Raw genomic sequence first — 22,598 nt, 5'->3', positions numbered from 1 at the left:
GCCCCTGCTGCAGTGGGCTGCCATGGGCTACCGTGAGTAGCCAGCAGCCAGCGTGAGCGGCCAGCAGCCGCAGTGAGCGGCCATCCAGAAGCCGGTGACTGATCTGCCTCGCCTGGGAAGAGCGCAATGATGGTGCCAACTTGGGCCAGTGAAGCAACGTCCTACACAACTAGACTGAAGAACAAAAAACGACAGCAACTTGTCTGTTCCCCTTCCCCCAATTCCCCAGTGCTGTTCCCATCCCCCCAATTCCCCAATTAAAAAAAAAGATTTTATATATAAATGATTATATATATATATTTACTGAATTGAAAAGATTTTTAGATGTATTCATTTTAAACAGTAACAAAACAGCTAACACATTTCTAACACATTAATTTTGAAAAGTAGATTTCTAAATTTGCATATATAAATTTAAAAAGTCAGGAAAAACTAAACATGAAAATGTGACATTGGAGGTTTCAGACCTGGTTTAGATGGAGTAAGTACACTACACTGTGACTCTCCCACTGACTGCAACTAAAAGCTTTGGATAATATGCATGAACAGCTATCTGAGGATTCTGGGAAGTAAATGGTAGCAGGCAGAATGGGAAATAAAACCAGTACTTGAAGTAAGAACAATCTGGCAATGAATTTTTTGCCCCCTCCCCTATTATATCCTGACCTGGACACAAAGGCAATGCACACTGATGGCAGACAGGAAGAGCTAGAAGAAAAGCTTTCTCTTTCTGGCCTGGGGAGCAGAAACGGGTCTCCTCAGGATTGGAGAGATGGGGGGAGTTCCCTTTTTCTTTTCCATTTTCTCCTGCTCTAGCTTCCAGGCAATCTTGTAACAGCAGCAGCACAGCAGTGATGGCTGTGGTGGACACGCAGTTACCTAAAAAATGAGGAAGGAGAAGTCTTCCCTTGGACTAGAACCAATTGTGGTCCCAAGGGTGTGGGAAGAATCTTATTGCTTCTTTCCCTTTGTCAGAGGAACAAACCTCAGAAATAACAAACAAAATGAATACTAAGATGAATCACCTAAATATCAATAATTACATTAAATGTCTAAATACCCACTAAAACACAGATTGTCAGCATAGATTAAAAAGTAAAGCCTTAACCAACTTTAATGCTGTTTGTAATAAATTTACTTTAAAATGCTATAGATAAGTTAAAAATAAAAGAACAGAAAAAAGTATACTATATAAACACTAATCAAAAGAAAGCTGAGTGGTTATATTAATATGTGAAAAGTAGATTTCAGAGCAAGGAAAATTACCAGGAATAAAGGGAGAAATTACTAATGATGAAAGGTCTAATTCATGAAGAAGCTGTAATAATCCTAAACAGGTATGCACCTAACAACAGGAATTCAAAATACATGAAGGAATAACTAATAAAACTAAAGGATAAGTGAACAAATCTACAGTTATAGTTGAAGATTTTAACAGTACTCTCTCAGTACTCTATCAGTAATTGATAGAACAAGCACATGGAAAAACAGCAAGGTTATAGGAAAACTGAATGATACCATGAACCAACTGAATTTTGCTAGCATTTATAAAACACTACACACAATTACACACAACAATAGCAGAATATAAATCCTTTTCAAGTGCACATGAAACATTCACCCAGGTAGACCCTACCCTGGGTCCTAAAACAAATCTTAACAAATTTAAAATAATTGAAGTTATACAAAGTTGGTTTGCTGATCATAATGAAATTAAACTTGAAATCAATAACATAAAAAACCCCACACATTATCTAAATACTTAGATATTCAACAACACATTTCTAAATAATCCATGGACCCAGAAAATAAAAGAGGAGGAAACACTTCCCAACTCATTTTATGAGTTCAGAATTATCCTGATACAAAAAGCAGACAAAGATAGTACAAGAAAAGAAAACAGACCAATATCCCTTATGAACATATATGAAAAAATTTTCACCAAAATATTAGCAAACCAAGTCTAGCAAAATAGAAAAGGAATAATGCATATCAACATGATGGGGTTTATCCCAGGGATGGAAAACTTGTCCAATATTAAAAAGTTCGTCTATATAAACCACCATATTAAAGACTAAAAAAGAAAAACTATGTGATCCTATCAATTGACGCAGTAAAAGCATTTGACAAAAATATCACTCATGATAAAAAGTTAGAGCAAATTAGGAATATAAGGGAGTGTCATTAATCTGATATAGAGCATCTACCAAACCAAACCAAACCAAACAAAAAACTCAAACCATAGTTAAAATACATAATAGTGAAAGTCTGAATGTTTCCCCTCAGAGATCAGGAAAAAGCCAGAACACTCACTGTCACCATTCCTATTCAATAATTCAACATAATATTGGAAGCCTTGGCAAGGTTAAAGAATATAATGTCAACAAACATCAGTTGTATTTACATATGTTAAAAATGAACAACTGAAAACCAAAATTTAAAACACAATGCCATTTAAAATAGCTCCAAAAGAAAAAACAGAAAAACAGGTATAAATCTAAAAAACATGTAGGATCTGTATCATAAAAACTACAAAATGCCGAGGAAAGAAATCAAAGAAGACCTAAATAACTGGAGACACATACTGTGTTCATGATTTGGAAGACCCAATAAAGTGAAGATGTCAATTCTCCCCAAATTGATTTATAGAGTTAATGTAATCAATTCTAATAAAAATACCAGCAGTATTTTTTGTAGATACAGATAAGCAAATTCCAAAATGTATAAGGAAATTGGAAAACCAAGCAATTTTGAAAAAAACCAACAACATTTGAGTACTCATTTCCTTATTTTAAGAATTGCTATAAAGTTATGAGTGAAAACTAGACACAGGTCGATGGAAAAGAATAATGTATGCAGATGGCAAGGAGCCCGAGAAAAAAATGCATTTTATTAGCCATTAGGGAAAAGCAGATTAAAATCATGAGATACCACTATATACCTATTAGAATGACTAAAATCGAAAAGTGGGCAATACTAAGTACTGGAAAGCATGTGGAGAAATTGGAACTCTCATCCATTACTGGTAGGAATGCGAAATGGCACAGCCATTCTGGAAAACAGTTTGGCAACTTCTCATAAAGTTAAACATCACTTACTCTATAATCCTGTAATCCCACTCTTAACTGTTTCCTCTAGAGAAATGAAAACATTTCTTTGTGAAATGGGCACCCAAAAATGCCAGATAGAATGTCAAACTATTTCATGACAATATTTTGGTAAAGGGCAGGGTATGGAGATCAGGGACTCAAAACTCTGCTAAAGAGAGGAATGTGTCAAACATTCATGCTGTTCTCTCTAAAAATGCTCTGGGGGCATGTTTTTGTGGTAAGAGTAGACATTGAAATCTGAATAAACTTATGAAAATGTAAACATAAGACTCAACTTATGTTAATGAAAGACTATGTAAATGAAAGATTATGTAAATGAAAGACTATGGTTGACCTTGGGGTGTTCCCAGTTTAGGGAGACGAGCTGGAAAATGGCAACAGGGTATGGTTAGAGCCACTACACAGGGTGGACAGGCAGTGGTGAGAGGGCAGATCTGTGTCCTGACCCTAAATCCAATGGTGGAGGGAGGCCAAGAGAACCTTCCCAAGTGGGACCCAGGAAGCCAGGTTCCCAGTCCCCCCCATATTAGCTGTGTGGTTGTGAAGAATGATCTTAGTAACCCCTACTCCAACCCCACGGCCCCCACTGGATTCAAGCCACCATCATCTCTTGCTCAGATTATGGCAGTGTCCCAAGTGGGTCTCCCAGCTTCCACTCTTTCCCCACAATTCAGTTCCAGACTAAAGCCGTGCAATGGCTTCTCTTAGATCTTATAGTAAACGCCACAATCCTCAGTGTGCCTACATTTTGCCCGATCTGGCCCCAGTGCACCTCTCCAGCCTCCACTCAACCCTCTCTCCCTCTGGCTCACCAGGCCCTCACTTCATAGCTTGTTGTGCTGTTCCAACTTGCCAAGCTCAATTCTACCTCAGGGCCTTTGCACGCCTCTGCCTGGAACACCTTTCTCTCAGCTTCCCCACAGCTGGCTCCTTCGTACCATTCAGGGCTCATTTTAAAAGTCACCTCCTACAATACAAATGGGTAACTACAATATGGCCTCAGTGGTAGAAAAGACAGTCTGGGGAATATAATCAATAATGTTGTAAATATTTTTTTAGGGGGCCAGATGGACTCATGTCTTGTTAGGGAGACCACTTCATAGTCGGTGTAGAGGCCTGACCACTGCACTGTATTTCTGAAGCTGATGTTGAATAATAATGTATGTCAACTATAATTATATACACATATAGTCACGGGACGTGGAGTAGAGTGTGGGAATGGAGTCAATGGAACTGTACTAGATAAGTATGATATTGGGGGTGGGAGGGCAGTAGATGGGGGAGGGAGGTTGTTTCTGTGTGAAGGGTGAAAAGGATAACTATTGCATTGTTCTGTACACCTGAAACTAACAATAAAAAAAAAATAAACGTCACCTCCTGAGAGGGGACTTTCCTGACCAATCTATTTAAAATAGCCGTCCCAGTCATGCTCTAGCACACTCTTTAATTTTATTCATAGCATGTATCAGTATCAGAAATTTTCTTGTGTAATGATTAATTTTCTTGGCGACTTATTAGAATGTGAGCGCCACAAACATTGGGTCCTGGTGTGTCTCATTGAGTGCAGCACATCCAGCACCTATGGCAGTATTGGTACCCAGTAGACCATATATATATATATATATATATATATATATATATATATATATATGAAATATGTGATAAATGAATGAAGATAAAGTATCCTGCCAAAAGTCACATGGCCAATGAACGATAAAACCAGAGCTAGCTAGAGCTCAGATCTCAACATAGGGTGTACAATCATGGCCACCTCCCTTGCCCTCCGCACCCCTCTTCCCCCCTCCAAACCTCTGCCTTAGTGAAATAAAAGGAACACACAGGTGAACTTCTGTCCATTTGGAATTAGCTAATAACAAACATCGAGCAGCCTCAAAGGAAAAGCAATAATAAAGATATAGATTAAAAGAGGAGTGTATGTTCTCTTTTCCTGTGTAAACTTGGGGTGTTCTGGACTGATTTTTCATTGCAAGTAAAATTTTAAGAAGCATAAACAATCACTGTTAGAAAGCCTCCTTATTCATTTGTCTAATCATTCAGTTGCTCACTCATTCATTCATCAAACATTTATACAGTGTTTATATATAGCTGTGCAGGTGCTAGGGATGCTTTGTGCCACCACTAACTCCTCTGCAGGCGCCTCTGTAATCTATTTCCTGTCCTTAGGGGCTGCTGACCACACCAGTGTAGGGGGAGAGCTGTCAGGGCACAAGTTTGCACAGAGACAGGAAGTGGAAACAAGCAGAACATGGGTCATTCTCAAAATGCATCAATATCTCATTTGTCTTCATTTCAGGATGACACAAGTTTCTTAGGAAATAAAGGTTGCCTGTTAAGCACCCACACAATTAATCTCATGGGAGGAGATGACTGCCTGTACCATGCGGTAACACAGTGAAGATCTCAGGAGCTGTTGGTAGGTAAAGGAAGTCTTCATCCTACACTGCATGGCTCCCACTTTCTGACTTTTGATGTGTGATTTGTTTCAGCAATGGGGGCTGCAACTTGCACATAGTGGATGAATGGGGGCTGCCATCCGGCCCACCATTTCACTGGCCTTTTGGTAATTTATGCAGCCAGGGAGGACCAGGTTTTGTAATTCATCCATCCATAGAGGCGCTTGTGGTAATTTGTCTAGTTCACATACAGGCCTCTCTGTCTGGCAGCAGCCCTGTCTGAGCCGTTTCTGTTCTTCTACCCAACTGCCAATTTGTGGAAGGCTGGGAAGTCAGAGGAGCACATGGGATTGTCTTGTATGAAACAAAGCCCGAGACACTGATCTATGCAAAGAGCATGAAATTTCCGTCCACGGACTTGGAACATCGATTTGGGCTGTTAAGAAGCCCTCTGGCTCTTTTCCTAGTTCCTGGTAGTGTTTTGAGTGACTGAGGTTGCTGAGTAAATCAAAGAGCATCTGTGGAACACCGTCCATGTGGCAGAAAGTGTGAAGGGCCCGAGAGTTCAGAGATAAATTAATGAGACACAGTCCTTGCCCTTAGGAGCTGGGGGTCCACCAGCCTGTGACTTCCTAACGAATGCAGTGTGGCCCTGCCTGTCATACTCCCAGCCCATGATCAGCACATTGGCACTCTTACAGACCCGGCATTTACAACACGCTGACAACACACAGGTTCATACAGGGGACCTGGAGATGTGCTCTGCCAAGTATATTGTTAAAATTCACTTTTTACATAAAAACCATGCCTATGGTAAACATCTAAAAGGTACAAGTGGCTTATACAGTGAAAAGCAAGCTTCCTTTTTACCTCTTCTCTGGTCCATCAGTTCCCTTCCCCAAAAGAAGCCACAGGGTTAGAAAACATAAATCTGCGGCCAACATTTAAAAGTCATATTTCACATAAAAATCAAGATTCCCAGATTTATTTAAAGGAATAACTGGAAGACCTGGTGGCACTGGGCCCACAATTCACACAGCAATGGGGGTTGAGCTGCAGCTGCTTCTGGGGAAGGGCTATGTGCCCGCCAAGGCCTTGGCACCCGCCCTCCCTACAGCACCCATCACTGTCACCTTGTCTCTCCCTGCTGGGCTCTTGGATGCAGACAAGTCTGCATTCTATGAGCTATACTGTAACTCAAGTCCTAGTTCTCAAAAAGAAGAGTTAGTTACAGAATGCCTTATGTGAGTTGGGCATTGGGGTTGCCCCACGGTGCCCAAGTGAGTCATTTGACAAACATTTATGGGGCACCTCTCTATTTCTCCACAGTGCCTGACATACTGTGTCATGTTTGTTAATTGCCTGATTGACTCCATTAGAATGCAAGCGCCACGAGGGCAGGACTCTGTTATGTTCTTTGCTGTGTCCCCAATACCTGACATAGTTTTACCACATCAAAGGCCCTTGATAAACATCACTGAATATTTACATGACTATCAGGCACTCATATAAAGACCAGATAGGTGTCCAGGACAGTGTCCCCAACCTGGCCTCAAGTTGGGGAGCAGAAACAAGTCTGTCGGACATGGCTGGTAGGACAATTGGCACAGGAAATAGATTATGTTGATGCTCAGAGTATTGGCAAAGCAGACAGCCATCCCATGGGAAGGGGGACACAAACACAGTGGTAAGAAGGACAATATGCTCTGCCACACTCACATGGTGGGCACCTCTGCCACCTATGCATGGGGCTTTCTCAGGCCCTATCTTGGACAACCTGGCTGCAATGTCCAACTGCCGCTTTGGTACCACTGACCAAGAAAATGGCATGTCAGAGCTCCACTCACATGTCCTGCCCTCTCCCAGCTCCTCCACTCACAGCAAGAATGTGACATTGCAGGAAATAAATATACCAGCCTCTGCCACCAGCCAGGAAGATTCTGACATAGACAGCAGGGAAAGTGGCCCAGGAGCGAATTCAAACAATCTGGGAAAAGCCTTATGGTCATCACACTGTGGCATCTCACCCTACACTGCCTACAACATTCACTCAATGTTTCATTTGTTCAATAGTTATTGAGCCTTATTATATGCTGGACACTGTCCTATAGACACAAGGTAGGAAAACTAGGTCTGCAATTAAAGACCAAATAAATGAATGGATGGGTGGATGGATTCATTCATTCATTCATTCATTCATTCATTCATTCAATGAATATTTATTGAGTCCTTTCTATTTGTCAGACACTGTTCTAGGTCCTGGGGATATGGCAATAACTTAAAATAAACAAAGACGCCTGCTCTCATAAAGGTTGCACTCTAGCGGGTACATAGTGAAGGTGGAGGGGACAGACAAATTCACTAATTAAATTGTATATTAGATGATGGTCAGTACTATAAGAATAAGGCTGAGGGAAGGAATCCAACATGGCGGAGTATATAAATGCTATGCTTGCCCTCTTCCTGTGACCACATTAAAATTATAACTAAATTTTAGAATAATTGACCTGGAGAATCATTTTAAGTCTAGCTAAATGAAAGTCCTATAACTGGGGTTATCAAGAAGAAGACACGTCGAGAATGGTAGAAGGGGCAGAGATGCAAAAGGAGTGGCCTCATACCTACGTGTGGCAGTTGAGAATCAGGAGGGATATCTCAGCCATAGAGAAGTGAGGGACCCCAGCCCAATACTGGGTTCTCCAGCCCAGAGTACTGGTGCCGGGAAGAAGAGCAGAGCCCCTGAAACATCTGGTTGTGAAAAACAAGTGGGATTCCGACCATCTGGGTGAGATAGAAGGCTGTGGGAAACCCAGACATCCTTCTAAAGGGCCCACACACAAAATCACTCACTCACAGGCACTCACTCCGGGCTCTTGCAGAGGAATGCTTACTTGAGAGGAGTCAGAGACATATGGGAAGAGACTGAGTTTTGTGACTTCAGGGTGAGGACTGGAGGGAGAGTCACCATGTTTCCTGTGTAGAATTCTTCCCCTGTGCAGCCAGTAGGCCAGTAGGTGGGGGCCATCTTTCCTATGTTGAGCCCTCCCCCACAAGGCCAAATCTGAATCTGCATTGGCCTGGTGAGCTCTGCTCACTCCACCCTGGTGACTCCCTGGGACCCCACCCACCCAACTCTCACAATGCCAGAGGCACATTCTTGGCGAGCAGACAGCCCCACCCATGTTGCACTCTTTCTTGGACAACTCTTGGGGCTCACAGGCCCCAGGCAGGTGGCAGCTGGCTTTGGTGTGCTTTGAGGCTTTTGCTGAATAGCTCCAGGCTCAGCACTGGCACCAAATCAGAATCTACATTAATTTGGTGAACACCATTTGCGCCACCTTGGTGACTCCCTGAAATCCTTCCTCACCCAACTTGTGTACCATACGAGGCTCTATCAGCAGCTGAGTCTATGGGAGCTGGCAGGAAGCAGCAGACCTCGAGGTTCCCTGGGATTTTTGCTGAGCTACCCCAGGCCCAGTACTGGTGGTAGTCATCCCTAGTTTGCAGCGTGGCCTATCCCATGTGCCTCCATGTCCAGCACAGTAAGTGACCAATCGTGGATCACTTATAGTTCCTACCATGTAGTCACTCCCAGCTGGTCACAGGCAGTGGCTGACCTGGGCCTACAGTGGAGCCCCTCCCAAGAGGCCCCAGAACCAACATACCTAGAGTTTGGCTTCAGACCACAGCAGATCAACACCCAATTAGCCCCACAATCACCACACCTAAGGAGCATTCTCAGCAGACTCACTGGAGCAAATCCCGTTCCATGGGGTAAGCCCCCTGCACAGCACCCTTTAAGCTGTGGACATGGCCAAACCCCATAGCCAGTCAGCCTGAGGGTCAATCCCACCCACTGACATGCCAATAGCAATCAAGGCTGAACTATAATAGAAGGGCACACACAAGGGGCACTCCTGGAACACCCAGTACAGGTGACCAGGGAGACTTTGTGATTGGGCCCCACAGGGCACCTACTACATAAGGCCACCAGCCAAGACTGGGAGACAGATCTACCTAATACATAGAAGCAAACACAGAGAGGCAGCCGGAATGAGGAAACAAAGAAATATGTCCTAAATGAAGGAACAGGAAAAAACTCCAGAGAAAGAACTAAATGAAACGAAGGCAAGTGAACTACCAGAGACAGAGTTTAAAACAATGGTTATAAGGATGCTCAATGAATTTAAGGGAAGAATACATGATCTCAGTGAGAACTTCAACAAAGAGATAGTAAGCATAAAAAGGATATAGAAACCATACAAAAGAACCAGTCAGAAATGAAGAATACAGTAACTGAAATGAAGAATGCACTAGAAGGAATCACCAGTAGACTAGAGGATTGAATCAGCAATTTGGAAGACAAGGTAGCAGAAAACAACCAATCAAAACAACAAAGAAAAAATAATGAAAAAAAAATCATGAGGATTGTTTAAAGGACCTGAGGGATCACATCAAGCATGACAACATTCACAACATAGGGGTACCAGAAGAAGAGAGAAAGCAAGGTATCAAGACCCTATTTGAAGAAATTATGACAGAAAACTTCCCTAACCTGGTGAAGGAATAGACATACAAGCCCAGGAAGCTCAGAGAATTCCAAACAAAATGAACCCAAAGAGGCCCACACCAAGACACATTATAATTAGAGTGGCAAAGGTTAAAGACAAAGAATCTAAAAGCAGCAAGAGAAAGGCAACTAGTTACTTAAAAAGGAGCTCCCATAAGGTTGTCAACAGATTTCTCAACAGAAACTTTGCAAACAAGAAGGGATTGGCACAACATATTCAAAGCGATAAAAAGCAAGAATCTACAACTATGATTACTCTACTCAGCAAGTCTAGCCTTCAAAATTGAAGGAGAAATAAAGAGTGTCCTAGACAAGAAAAAGCCAAAGGAGTTCATCACCACCAAACCAGTAGAAATGTTAAAGAGGCTACTTTAAGAAGAAGAGGGGGAAAAAAAGAACATAAATATGCATAATGAAATGGCAACAACTATGTATCTATCAATAATCACTTTAAATGTAAATGGATTAAGTGTTCCAATCAAAAGACATAGGGTAGCTCAGGGGTCAGCAAACTTTTGAGATGGAAGAGCTGCCGGGGTCAGCAAACTGCAGCTTGCGAGCGTGTGGCTCTGAAATAAAATTGAAAATGAAAATAAAACTATCATAGTTTCATTTATAAAATTTTTAAAGGATATTATTCACATAATGGTGATTATGTAAAAACATATTTATGGCTCTTGAATCATTTTTAAATTGTTGTGAGGGACAGGATTGGCTCTTCCAGGGGTCAGCAAACATTTGAAACAGAACATACCCAAAGAGCCGCATGTGGCTCGCGAGCCGCAGTTTGCCGACCCCTGGGGTAGCTGAATGGATAAGAAAACAAGACCCATCCATATTCTATCTATAAGAGACCCACTTCAGATCGAAAGACACACACAAACTAAAAGTAAAGAAATGGAATAAGATATTTCATGCAAATGGAAAATTAAAAAAACTGGAGTAGCAAAACCTTTAACAGGCAAAAATAAACTTTAAAAACAAAGGCTATAATAAGAGACAAAGAGGGACATTACATATGATAAAGGGATCAATCCAACAAGAGAATATAACCCTTGTAAACATCTATGCGCCCAATATAGAAGCACCTAAACATGTAAAGCAAATGCTGACTGCCATAAAGCGAGCTATTGACAGTAACACAATCATAGTTGGGGACTTGAACACCCCACTGGCACCAATGAACGGGTCTTCCAGACAGAAAATCAACGGGGAAACAATAACCTTTATGACACCCTAGACCAGATGGGTTTTACTGATATTTTTAGAGCATTTCACCTAAAAGCAGTGGAATATACATTCTTTTCAAGTGCACATGGGGTATTTTCCAAGATGGACCATATGTTAGGCCTGAAAACAAGCCTCAATAAATTTAAGAAGATTGAAATCAGGGCCGGCCAAGTGGTGCGTTGGTTAAGAGCTGGCTTGGGACGCCAGAGGGCCCCTGTTCAGATTCCATATGAGGGCCAGTGACGCTGCCCTCTACAGCTAAGATGGTGAACAACAGCTCGACCTGGAGCTGGGCTGCCGTGAGTTGCAGGACATGGCGTAGGCTGCAGTGAGGCTGCAGTGGACTGCCGTAAAGCTACAGTGAGTGGCCGGCAGCCGGCGTGAGCTGCCAAGAGCTGCCATGTGCAGCCATCCAATGGCCAGCGACCAATCTGCCTCACCTGGGAAGAGCGCAATAATAATACCAACATGGGCCAGTGAAGCAACGTCCTCCACAACTACACTGAACAACAAAAGGATAGCAACTTGTCTGTTCCCCTTCCCCCGATTCGCCAACGTTTTCCCCTCCCCCAATTCCCCAATAAAATCTTTAAAAAAAAAAAAAAGAAGATTGAAATCATATCAAGCATCTTCTCTGACCACAATGGTATGAAACTAGAAATCAATTACAAGAAAAAAAGAAAAAAGAAAAACACACAAATAACATGCTACTAAACAATGAATGGATCAACGACAAGATCAAGGAAGAAGTCAAAAGATACTTTGAACAAATAAAGATGAAAATACAATGACTCCAAATCTATGGGACACAGCAAAAGCGGTCCTAAGAGGGAAATTCATAGCAATGCAGGCCTACCTCAAGAAAAAAACCTGAAATGAGCAATCTAACCTTACACTTAAAAGAACTAGCAAAAGGACAGCAAACAAAGCCCAAAGTGAGTAAAAGGAAGAAATAATAAAGATCAGAGTGACTAAACAAAATAGAGTCTTTAAAAACAGTATAAAAGATTAATGCAACCAAGAGCGGGTTCTTTGAAAAGATAGAAAAAATTGGTAACCTTTAACCAGACTCGTCAAGAAAAAAAAGAGAGAGGGTCTCTCCCTTCAGGGCAGAGGGCAGATTTATTTGCCACCCAGTGTAATAGAGACAATGTCTCCCAGGGCAAAGGTTGGGCAGGTTTGCTGGCAGCCCATTGTGAAAACTGGGTTTCCTAAGCTCAGGGGTCTTGGGTTGTGACACATAGCATCCACTTGGCTCCACCTCTGCGCTGCCCTCATAGGACTTGGGGGGCAAGGGGAACTGAAAAGCATGACACTCATGTTGCATGTTGTGCTGTGAGTAATAAAGCCCTTTGTCTCTGACCCTAAAGTTTCATGTTTTCTGTCAGTGCCCTTGAAACTGTGGCAGGCTAACTTGTTTGTTACAAGTAGGCTAAAATCTTGGACCCTTCACAGTTCTTGACAGAGGGACAAGACCAGAGAAAAAGGTAATGAGTGAATGAATAAACTGGGATTCAGAGGGCATTCCCTCTAAAATACAGAACATTTGCAATAAACAGTTCTCAGGGCAGGTGCAAACACACAGCTGGTCACTGCCTTGGGGTAAAGTAGGCCCCAGGAGTGTCCACAGAACTCTAGTGGTGGCTTTATGCGATGCAGCAGAAAGAAGCCGATAGGAGTGCCTTCACAGCTGCTGCTGCCCGTAAGTTTGTGCAAGGAAACATGGGGAAGGCTTCTGGCTAGAGGAAGAACTGAAGAAAGCAGGATTTAGAGGAGGACGTGAAATGGCCTGGCTCAGGGTCAGTGTTTCACAACAAAGACCTCAGGTTCCAACAATCCCCCATCCATCCCAACACCCCAATCCCCCATTTCTGGCTCCTAGGGCAGGCTGTTCAGACGGAAGAACCGCCACCCAGACTTTCCTGTGGGACTAAAACCTGGTAAGAAAGGCACAGAGTTTCTGAGGACCACGCTTTGCCTCCCTCTTGTCCTCCGCTCACCACTTTGGCAGAGAGAGAAGGAACCTCCTGAGCTTGCCACTTCCCTGCTCCCCTCATCAGTCCACTTTCCTCCTCTTCCATGTGTGCTGCTTCGCACCCTCAGTGTTTCAGGGGTAGATGCTCTCTCCAGTACTCTGACCTTTTCTCTCCACTGAGACAGTCGTACTCAACAACATACCTGCTTCTCCAGTTTGCAGCATGTGATTAGTAGACTCACAGTGAGGGGAGACGGGAGTGGAAATGGAGAGCGTGGAGTTCGGAGAAGGCTCCTGCAATGCTTAACCCTCATCCCAAGAGGCCCACTTGAGCTTTCCAGATCCTGAGGGGTCAGGGCGGGGAGGGCCCTGCTCCCCTGTGACTGTCCCCTGTGGATGGTGCCGGCCTATTTCCTCCTCTATGTCTGCCACTGGCTGGGAAGGAAACACTCAGATGTTGGAGAGCCAGACTGGGGTGTGGTGGGAAGGAGAGCATCGTATCTGGGGGCGGGGAGCCTGGGAGAACTCTGACGGGGCCTGGACACAGACTGGGAAACCTAGGGGACCAGATGGCGATGACCAAAGCCTGGCATTCATGTCCACCACGTCAGCCCAAGAGCACGCTTGGAAAGAACAAGAGTGAGCAGCAGGCCCTGGTGAGAGGCTGTGTGGCGAAGTGGCCTTTTGTGCTGGACTGCCTGGGTTCAACACTCTGTTGTTATAGCAATTGGGCTAGTTGCTTAAAACCTTTGTGCCTCAGTTTCCACATCTTTGAAGGAGACGTAATAATAGCACCTACCTCATAGAATTATTGTGAAGACTAAATGAGATATTCAAAAACCACTTAGAGCCAAATAAATGGAACAATCCCATGTCTGCAAATCCTCCATAAATTCTACACTTTAGCAGCCAAATTGAATCTAGAGCTGTTCTTTCCTTTAATCCCAACTTTCACAACCACTTTCCTACTCCATGGGTTTGCGCACTGTTCTCCTCACCTGGATATCTTTTGCCTCATGTCTGCACACAAACCTTCCAAACCCCTCAAGGTTCAGGTGTACCTGTCGCAGAGCCCTCCCTGATCCTGTATCCGAAGGCCTCTCTCGGCCTTCGCACACTGCCTGACCCAGGGCCTTGGTGCATTTTACTTTCTGTGTTAGTCATTTGCAGCCATGTCTCAACCCCCATGCCAGCTGGACAGCTTCTCAAAGATGGAGACCTGGCCTTGGTTGGACTCTGGCACTGGCTGCACATGTAGAAAATACTCGATCCATGTATGTGTAAAGAAAGGCAAGTCCAGCACGGCTGGCTCCAAATTTCCCAGGAGAGGAATGGAAAAATGATGTCCCAGAAAGGACGCAGAGGGAACCCAGAAGGTTCATTCTGAGTCCTGTGCCTTGCTTACCCACTCTGCCATCTTTGGCAAGTTGCTTTATTTCTCTAAGCCTCAGTTTGCCGACCTATAAAATGGGCATTAAAATACATATCCAAACTACCTCCAATTGCCCACGAGAATCTAATGGGATAATGAGTGCATTCTACAGCACCAGGCATGTATAATTAGTCTTATTATTATTAGCATTTGCAGAATTCTGAGAAGAAAAGAGAGGACTTCTCACAGAGTCGTGTGTCCTTTCTTCTTGTGAAAATGGGCTGAACGATTTTAACTTGGCGGCGGTCCTAGTGGCCACTAGAACTGAGTAACCTTCTCAGAAAGGCTGGGTCTTGAGTCTATAAGAGCTGGGGGTGTCTTAGCCCTTCACAGGAGCCCCTTCCAGCACCCCTTCTTCAGGCACCCCCATCTGCTCTGCTCAGATCTGCTTCTTCTGGCTTCCTCCCTGCAGACCCCACACTAGCCAGCACCTACCTCGATTCAGCTGCTGCAGCTTGGCTCCCCAAGTCCTTCCGTTGATTAGCTCCCCACAGTCCTTCCCAGGGAGGCCGCTTGCCCCAGAGAGCCTGATGTCTTAGAGGAGCCCACACTGGTGTTTTCAGTCTCAGCTGCAGACTCCAGATCTGCAGAGAAAAGCCCCAGTGTCGCACAGGCCTGGCTCTGTCCCCTCCTCTTCCTTCCCCTTCCCCAAGGGCCTCAAAGCTCCTCCCAGAACACATCCTGCTGTGAGGTTGCTATTAGAGAAGCATCTGTGGTCACCCATGGTCACCGGAGGTTCTCTATTCTTATCAGGCAGGAGAGGGGCACTTCCATAACGTCCCCCTCTGATGCTGACTGGGCAGCAACACGAGGAGCCCTGACCTCTCTCTGGAGCCCGAGACACACTAACCACCCCCATCTCTGGACATCGTCAGCCAGATGGCCCTCAAGCGCCTCCAATTCAATGTATATGAACCAACCTCATCATTTCCCGATCTGCACCCACTTTCCTGTTCCTCATCTCAAAATCAGAAGTGTCATCCTTAACACCTCTGTCTCCCTCACCTCTTTTATCTAAACAGCACGAAGTCCAGTCAATATCTCGTGAATCGACCCCTTTTTCTCACTCATCATTGCTTCATCAGCCCACCATTGCCTTTCTCCTAAGTTACAGCAACAGCCTGATGTCCCCATCTAATGCTGCCTCCACCTCACAGCCAAAAGTCTCTTTCTGATAGTAAAACACAATCTGATCACATTACACCTTCAATGGCTCCCTGTTACCTTGAAGAGAACTGCCAAAGTCCTTGGTGTGACTTGCAAGGACCTTCTTGATCTGGTCCTTCCTTAATCCCTAGCCTCAGGCTTTATCTCCTCACTCTTACCCCTCCCATAAGTTCTGAACAACTGCAGCTCCCAGTGATCCACCTTTCACCTATGCTGTGGGTTTCCCTTCCCAACCCTTCTCCTGGCTCACCACTAGTCATCCTTCGTTCTGCAGAGAAGAGCGAAAAAAAAGTTAGAGAGGCAGGAGGAAAAGTGAAATGCTGCAAAAGCTGGGGGAGGAGAGAGTGTCAAGGAGACGATGGTCAATACTGCCAAAGACTGCAAAGAAAACAAGGGTACGGAGGACGAGAAAGCATTTGCTGACCTTGACAATCAGGAGAGAGCAAAGCCGGGGAGCAGATTACCTCCAATGTGACATATTTGCTAGTTTGTCATAGTCTTGCTTTTTCTCACATTTTGAAGCCAAGCAATGTGTTGGGGAATCTCCAACACATTTCTAGGCCTTTGTAAAGCTCACAGACTCTGTGCTGTCATTAATTTGACCTAATGGGTAAACAGAGAGAGACAGATGGTTGACAGCATTGTTTGAACATCTGGATTCAGCTATGTGTGAAACCCTGATGCCTAGATCTACTCGTAAATTGTTCAACTGTGTGATCCAATAAATGTACCCTATTTTTAAAATTAAGATCTGAGTTGGGTTTCTGTCACTTGCAACCAAAGGATAAGTCACTTTTCCTGCAAGGCCTTGAGTGCATTCTGTTCTATCCCTTCATTCCCCAGAAGAGGACATTTGGAAGAAAAAAGAAAGAAAAAAAAAAGAGTCCAGAAATTGAAATCATTTACTCTGTGGCTCTGCTTCCCTCCCATATGTACTTTTCTGTCCCCCTCATGTGACTGGAATCACATTTTATCTTGCATCTTTGCATTAGAGTTCTTAGGTCACATGTCTGCCTTGTTTCTCTGCCCGTCCAGAGTAAGTTCTGGGAAGGCAGACAGTGGGTCTTTTCATTATTCTACTTCTCAGTGGATAAGAGAATGTTAAGAGAATGCTTGGCTCATTAAATAGAGCAAATTGATGAATGGGTGAATGGGCGAATGGAGGGAGGAAGGAAGGAAGGAAGGAAAGGAGGGAGGGAGGGAGGCGAAATGAATAAGGACCAAGAACTCAGTCGCTGCAGGTTCAAGATTCAGCAACAGGCGGGCAGTCGTGGGCAGCCCCCTCTCCTTATCAACTATGGCCTAACTGAATCGGAAATCACAAGCTGATGTTGCCTCTTGTAGCTGCACTTGCTCCTCTTATCAGCTGCTCTGTCCATGACGGCATTGGGTGTGGTAGCCACAGAGGGTACTGCTTGGTGCCTGAGGACAGCTCCAGAGCTGTGCCCTGCAAAGAGGAACTGAGGCTTCTTCTCAGGTTCCTCTAACACAGCCTGGGCATTGGGAAGTCTATTCACCTAACTTGCCTTGGGGCTATGAAGTTACTGTTCTTTTCTGAAAACAACAGACTGTTTCTGCACCATCCCCATCCCTCCTCCTCCCCTAAGTCCCTTCTTTTCAGAAAAATACTTCTTATCAATTTTCCTATCTATTACAAAGCACCTGAGAGCTTTCAACAAAAATTAAATCCTCTTGCAACTGTGAACAAAGCCATGGTGGGATCTAAAGGACCAGGCTGTTAGAGTCAGGCAAGAACTATTTTCTTTGGAAATAAGCAACCCAGGGTCACCTGTGTCCTTGCTCCAGCTCCACCTTCCATGGGAGTTGTCTCTGGGATGGTTCAGCAGCAGATGCAGAGTTCATCATTCCTTTGAGTTTTCTAAGGAACCCGCTCACAGAAAATAATAATAAGCAATCTAGATTTATGGAAGATTCCATCAGGGCGATGGAAAAGGGGTGCACAAGTCCTCCGTGGCTATTCTTGTTGTCCAGACACCCGCTCCTCCATGCCATTGGACTGGCAGGCTGGGATAGGGTAGAGAGTTTTCTTTTTCCTTTATCTTTTCTCCCCAAGTAACCCCACCTCAGCTCCTGGGTCCTCTTGCCCAGATATTTTCAGACATGTCAACATCTTTTGAAGTGCATTCAGAGCACTTCAACTCCATTCTAATCCTTACCTCTGTTTTAATACCCAAACTCATTAACAATACCCCAAAACAAATGGCTCTCTGGCTGGGAGGACACATTCTCAGACAGCTGTGTGACGTAATAAACCAGATACTGGCTGCTACCAAAACACATTTTACTTGATTTATACCATCACCTCATTAGTTAGAGACAAATACGGAGATGGGTAAACCAGGCTCACATAGCCAGTGGTGGTAGAACTTGAACCAGGGGACGCCGAGTCCAGGGAGCATCGCAGGGAGGACCCGCAGGCCAGCCTGAAGCTTGACCCCCACTGCTCAGCTCTCAGCTCCACTTCGGGAAGACCCAGGCAGTGACATGACTGGTACCTGATGGGCACCTCTGCTTCCAGTGAATTCCCTCCAGCTCTCACATGCACAGCCCAGGAAAGCAGGGGCTTCAGGAAAACATCAGGCTCTAAACCAGTGATTCACAAAGCGTGGTCCCTGGACCAGCAGCATCAGGAGCACCTGGGAACTTGTCAGCCACTAGCGCTATCTGCTGTGGGTGTGGATGGGAAGGAACCGTGTATGTGCTGGGAATTTTCCATCCTTTACTTCTGGCAGTGTTGTTCTGAGGGGTATGCAAGCACGCAGAATTAGGACTAGTTGGGGTGACAGTCATGGGAAGCAGATTTATTATTTATATCCATCCATTCGCCCTTTTAGCGATTCTTCTATTTTGCAGGGGAGAGGGAGTTTTTATTTTAAACACCATCAACATTGTTCTTTTTAGCTTGAGTGTTTAAAACAAATTACACAAGTAATTCGTAAGTACCTTTCCAATGTAAAAACACTCAAACATTATAGCAGTATATAGAGTAAAAAAGGGTCTTGCCCTCCCCAGTTTTATCAATCTAAGGCTGTTGCCACCAACCCTGAGCCAACAGAAGTCCCCAGTTTGAAGTGTGAGGAAAGGGGAGACTATTCAGTGAAAACAGCTCAATTGTGAAACAGCTCAGCTGTGAGACAGCTCAGGCAAGGTGGCTCATGTGTTAGAACTCAGTTTGCAAGCCGGAAAATACAGCCAAGCACTCCACCAAGACAGAGGGGAGGCTAGCTTATTATATAAACACAAGTTCCTGCCTTTGTCCCTTATTGGTTCATTTTCATGCAGATGAAGAATCCAAATTCACAGAGTTTTATTGGTCCAAATAGCACTATCCTGACTGGTCAGCTCCACATGTTCTGATTGGTCAGCAAGGATAAAAAGAAAATAAGGATATAATTATGCAGCTCTGATTGGATGGGGCAGGTCTTCAGCCCATTGGTTGAATGTCAATCATAGGAGCTCTCTTATAAGGGTTGACTCAGCCGGTAGGAACCCAGTGCAGGAGGCTGGCAGCTCAGTCTGCTGCTTTTCCCTGCTATGCAGTGTACAGGAGGGACCTCTGTAAACAATGGCTATTAGACTATGGTTATGAACCAGAGTTAGCCATAAGGAGTCTTTCTTGGTGGGTATATTCTTTCTTGGAGTTGACTGTTTCTTTTCCCTCCTCACCTAGTGGTAACTATAGTCAACGCCTGGGGGCGATTGATACAAACTGTTCTTCAACTGGCTTAGTCGTTTTGAAGGTCATTACATATCAGTATGTAAGAATCAACCACATTCTTTCCTTCAATTTACATGTTCATATGTTCTGGACTAGTAATATATTTACAAGGGCCAAGATGAAAAAGATACAGAGAAAACCAGCCCACTCCCTCTTTCTCAAGCCGCCCTTCCAGTTGGTGAAAAAAACCTTGTGACCCCCTCCTCCCCAACCCAGGCTTCTCTTTGCAGGTGCACCTATTCCCCTCCCAAACTCCTCATATCCTCAGGCCACTCTGGGACAGGGTGAGTGGCAGGGGGAACTTGGGGATGCCATGGAGGGTGGGGCCTGGTCTCCTCTTGCTTCTCCTGTTCTCAGGTCAGCCTGTAGAGGGAGGCCATGTGGACCCGCCTTCCTTGCCCCAGCTCCATATCTTTACTTCCCTAAAACCGTGGGTTCCTCCCGGAGCTGGAGGAGGTGAGCTGAAGAGGAGGCCTGCAAGCTTCCCAGAATTCGAAGGAGGTGCTGGAGCCTCTTGTCTAATACAACACCCAGTACAGTCACTGTTTCCTTCTTGCAAATGAATTCCCACCAAGAAAAGGGACTGGCTAGCAGGTCAAGAAGGCTAGGGGTCAACTAGGAGATCAATGAAAAACTCAAAGTTCTCCAACCCTTAATTATCTATGCAAATTGCCTAACACGCCCTTGCCCCATGCACATTTAAACACACACACACACACACACACACACACACACACACACACACACACTCCAAAAGCAGGGACAAGTAACCTGGCTGGGTTCTCGTCCTTGCATTCTTCTACTAGCTGCACAGGCCCTTCCTCCTCTCTGGGTCTCAGTTTTCTCATCTGTAACTGGAGGGATTGGACACAGTGTCTGCCAAGCCCTTGCCAGTTTTCTCAGTCCCCAGACAATCCTGGTTCTGGCCTCAGAGACTTGTGGCTACAGTTTGCCCAGAGAAGGCCTCTGGTCCTGGTGACAAAAGGCTCCTTTGCTCCGGTACGTGGTGTGGGGGTGAGGGGAGGGGTAGGGCTGGTCCCCTTCCACTTCCCTATCTCCAGAGGTCTCAGGGGATCCCTTTGGGCCAGCTCCATTCACCGAGGGCTTCCTTCCTGCCTTCCCCTCAGCAGTGGACAGCACAGACTTGCCTGGAACCCTGCCAATCCATTCCAGCCCCAGTTTCCCTCCCCTCCTCCAGCTCCTCCGGACAACACCTCTCCCTCCTTCCACCCTCACCATTCCTGAGGGGGTGTGAAGAGTGTAGCTTTCTGCTTAGTCTTAGTCGGAGCTCCTTCAGAATTCCATTATAATGAAGCCATTCCTCTCCGATATCTGTGTCACCTTTACCTTTTTGGGCCCGGGTTTCCCCACCACTCACATGAGGGTGTCGCAGGAGCAGCATAGCTTAGGGACTCTGGGGCCCCGCTGCCTGGGCTTGAATCCTGGCTTCCCCTTTCTGCTGTCTCTGTGAACTTGGGTGAGCTCCTTACCTCTGTCTCAATTTCCCCGTGTGGAAAACGGGGGCATATTAGCACCTGCCTCACGGGGCTGTTGGGAGGCATAAGTGATAAGACATAAGCATGTAAAGCAAAGAGACAGCACTTGGCATGTGTGCAGTAAGTGCTGTAATGTTTGCTAATATCTCAGTTTGTACTAGCTTGACATTCAGTGGCGAGTCCCTGGTAAGCTGCAGTGACTATGAAGACAGTTTTCCAACTCTAAATTTCTGAGATTCCCCAAATGGGCACTGTCTCTGCCCAGTCACCCTGTGCAGATAGAGGCACACACACAGGCATGTGGCCACAGCCACCTTACCAGGCATCACACACTCAGAATTGCTGGGTGTTACAGACTGAATGTTTGTATTGCTAACCTAAAAATAAAACACCGAAGTGAGAGTCAACAAGCATTTATGTGAGATCAAAAAGAACAGCTATTCTGGAAGCCCTAATTCAGGCAGAAGCCCAAATAGTGTCCCAATTTGTAGATAAAGGCAAGGGGTATTTATGAGAAAGGGAAAGGGGACGATCACATCAATAGAAGGAAGGCATTTCTATTGGTGCAGATAGGCTAACATAATGACACTAATTCCAAACAATGTTGTTAATTTTCAGTCACTTTAATAGTCATAATATTTGCTTTCTTGTTATCTTTGCAAACACTTGTTTGGGATACAATGTTGCTTTAGGCCCAGTTCAATGGTTATTTTGCCCTGTTTTAACATTCCAAAGGTTTGAGGAGTAAGACTACAAGGCAGTTCCTCTGGGGCCCACTCCAACTCCATTTTAAAGTGGCTATGTTCATACGTATATAATTATTTTGTTTTACAGAGTCCTCCCAACATTCATATGTTGAACACCCAATGTGATGGTAATAGGAAGTGGGGCCTCTGGATGTAATTAAATTTAGGTAGCGTCATGAGGGTGGAGCCCCCATGATGGGATCCGTGTCCTTAGTAAGAAGAGGGAGAGACCAGAGCTTCCACCATGTGATGACACAGTGAGAAGGTGGCTGTCTGCAAACCAGGAGGAGAACTCTCAACAAATCCCTAATTTGCAAGCACCTTGATCTCGGACATCCCAGAGTCCAGAACTGTGAGAAATAGATGTCTATTGTTTAAGTCACCCACTCTATGGTATTTTGTTATGGCAGCCCAAGCAGAGGCACTGGGGCTGTGGTCTGAGCAGGGACACAGGTGTGCCTGCTGAACAGAACAGACAGACCTAAAGTGGCACAGGTGGGGCTAGTCTACCACCTGTCTGTTGTCGACCTAAATAAAGAGGTAAAAATTGTCAACAAGATGAGTTTAGTGATAGCAGAGGAATTGCAATTTGGGACACGCAAACAGTAGTAAGCAACAGGGGAGTCTGTTAAGGGTTTGGGATGGGCTGTATTTATGAGCAGGGGACATAAAGAAGGGCAAGTTCAGTTACAGTCTGTTAAAATAAAAAACAAACAGAG

At 44.8% G+C, this 22,598-nt stretch overlaps 1 protein-coding gene across 5 annotated transcripts in view; it reads right to left on the bottom strand.

Annotated features, from left to right (window-relative positions):
• PIK3R6 (phosphoinositide-3-kinase regulatory subunit 6) overlaps nucleotides 1–15,324 on the bottom strand; it is a 65,627-nt gene extending 50,303 nt beyond the window's left edge. For all 5 annotated transcript variants that reach the window (XM_019665970.1, XM_019665971.1, XM_019665976.1 and 2 more), the window contains exon 1: nucleotides 15,167–15,324. The gene's annotated coding sequence lies outside the window, so the exon portion shown is untranslated. The remainder of the gene's footprint in view (nucleotides 1–15,166) is intronic.
• Between the last annotated feature and the right edge of the window lie 7,274 nt (nucleotides 15,325–22,598).

This window comes from Hipposideros armiger, unplaced genomic scaffold (genome assembly GCF_001890085.2).
Source record: "Hipposideros armiger isolate ML-2016 unplaced genomic scaffold, ASM189008v1 scaffold_457, whole genome shotgun sequence".
In the NCBI taxonomy this organism is placed as follows: domain Eukaryota; kingdom Metazoa; phylum Chordata; class Mammalia; order Chiroptera; family Hipposideridae; genus Hipposideros; species Hipposideros armiger.
Note: the sequence above shows the minus strand (reverse complement) of the source record. Positions and strands in the feature narration are given on the sequence as shown.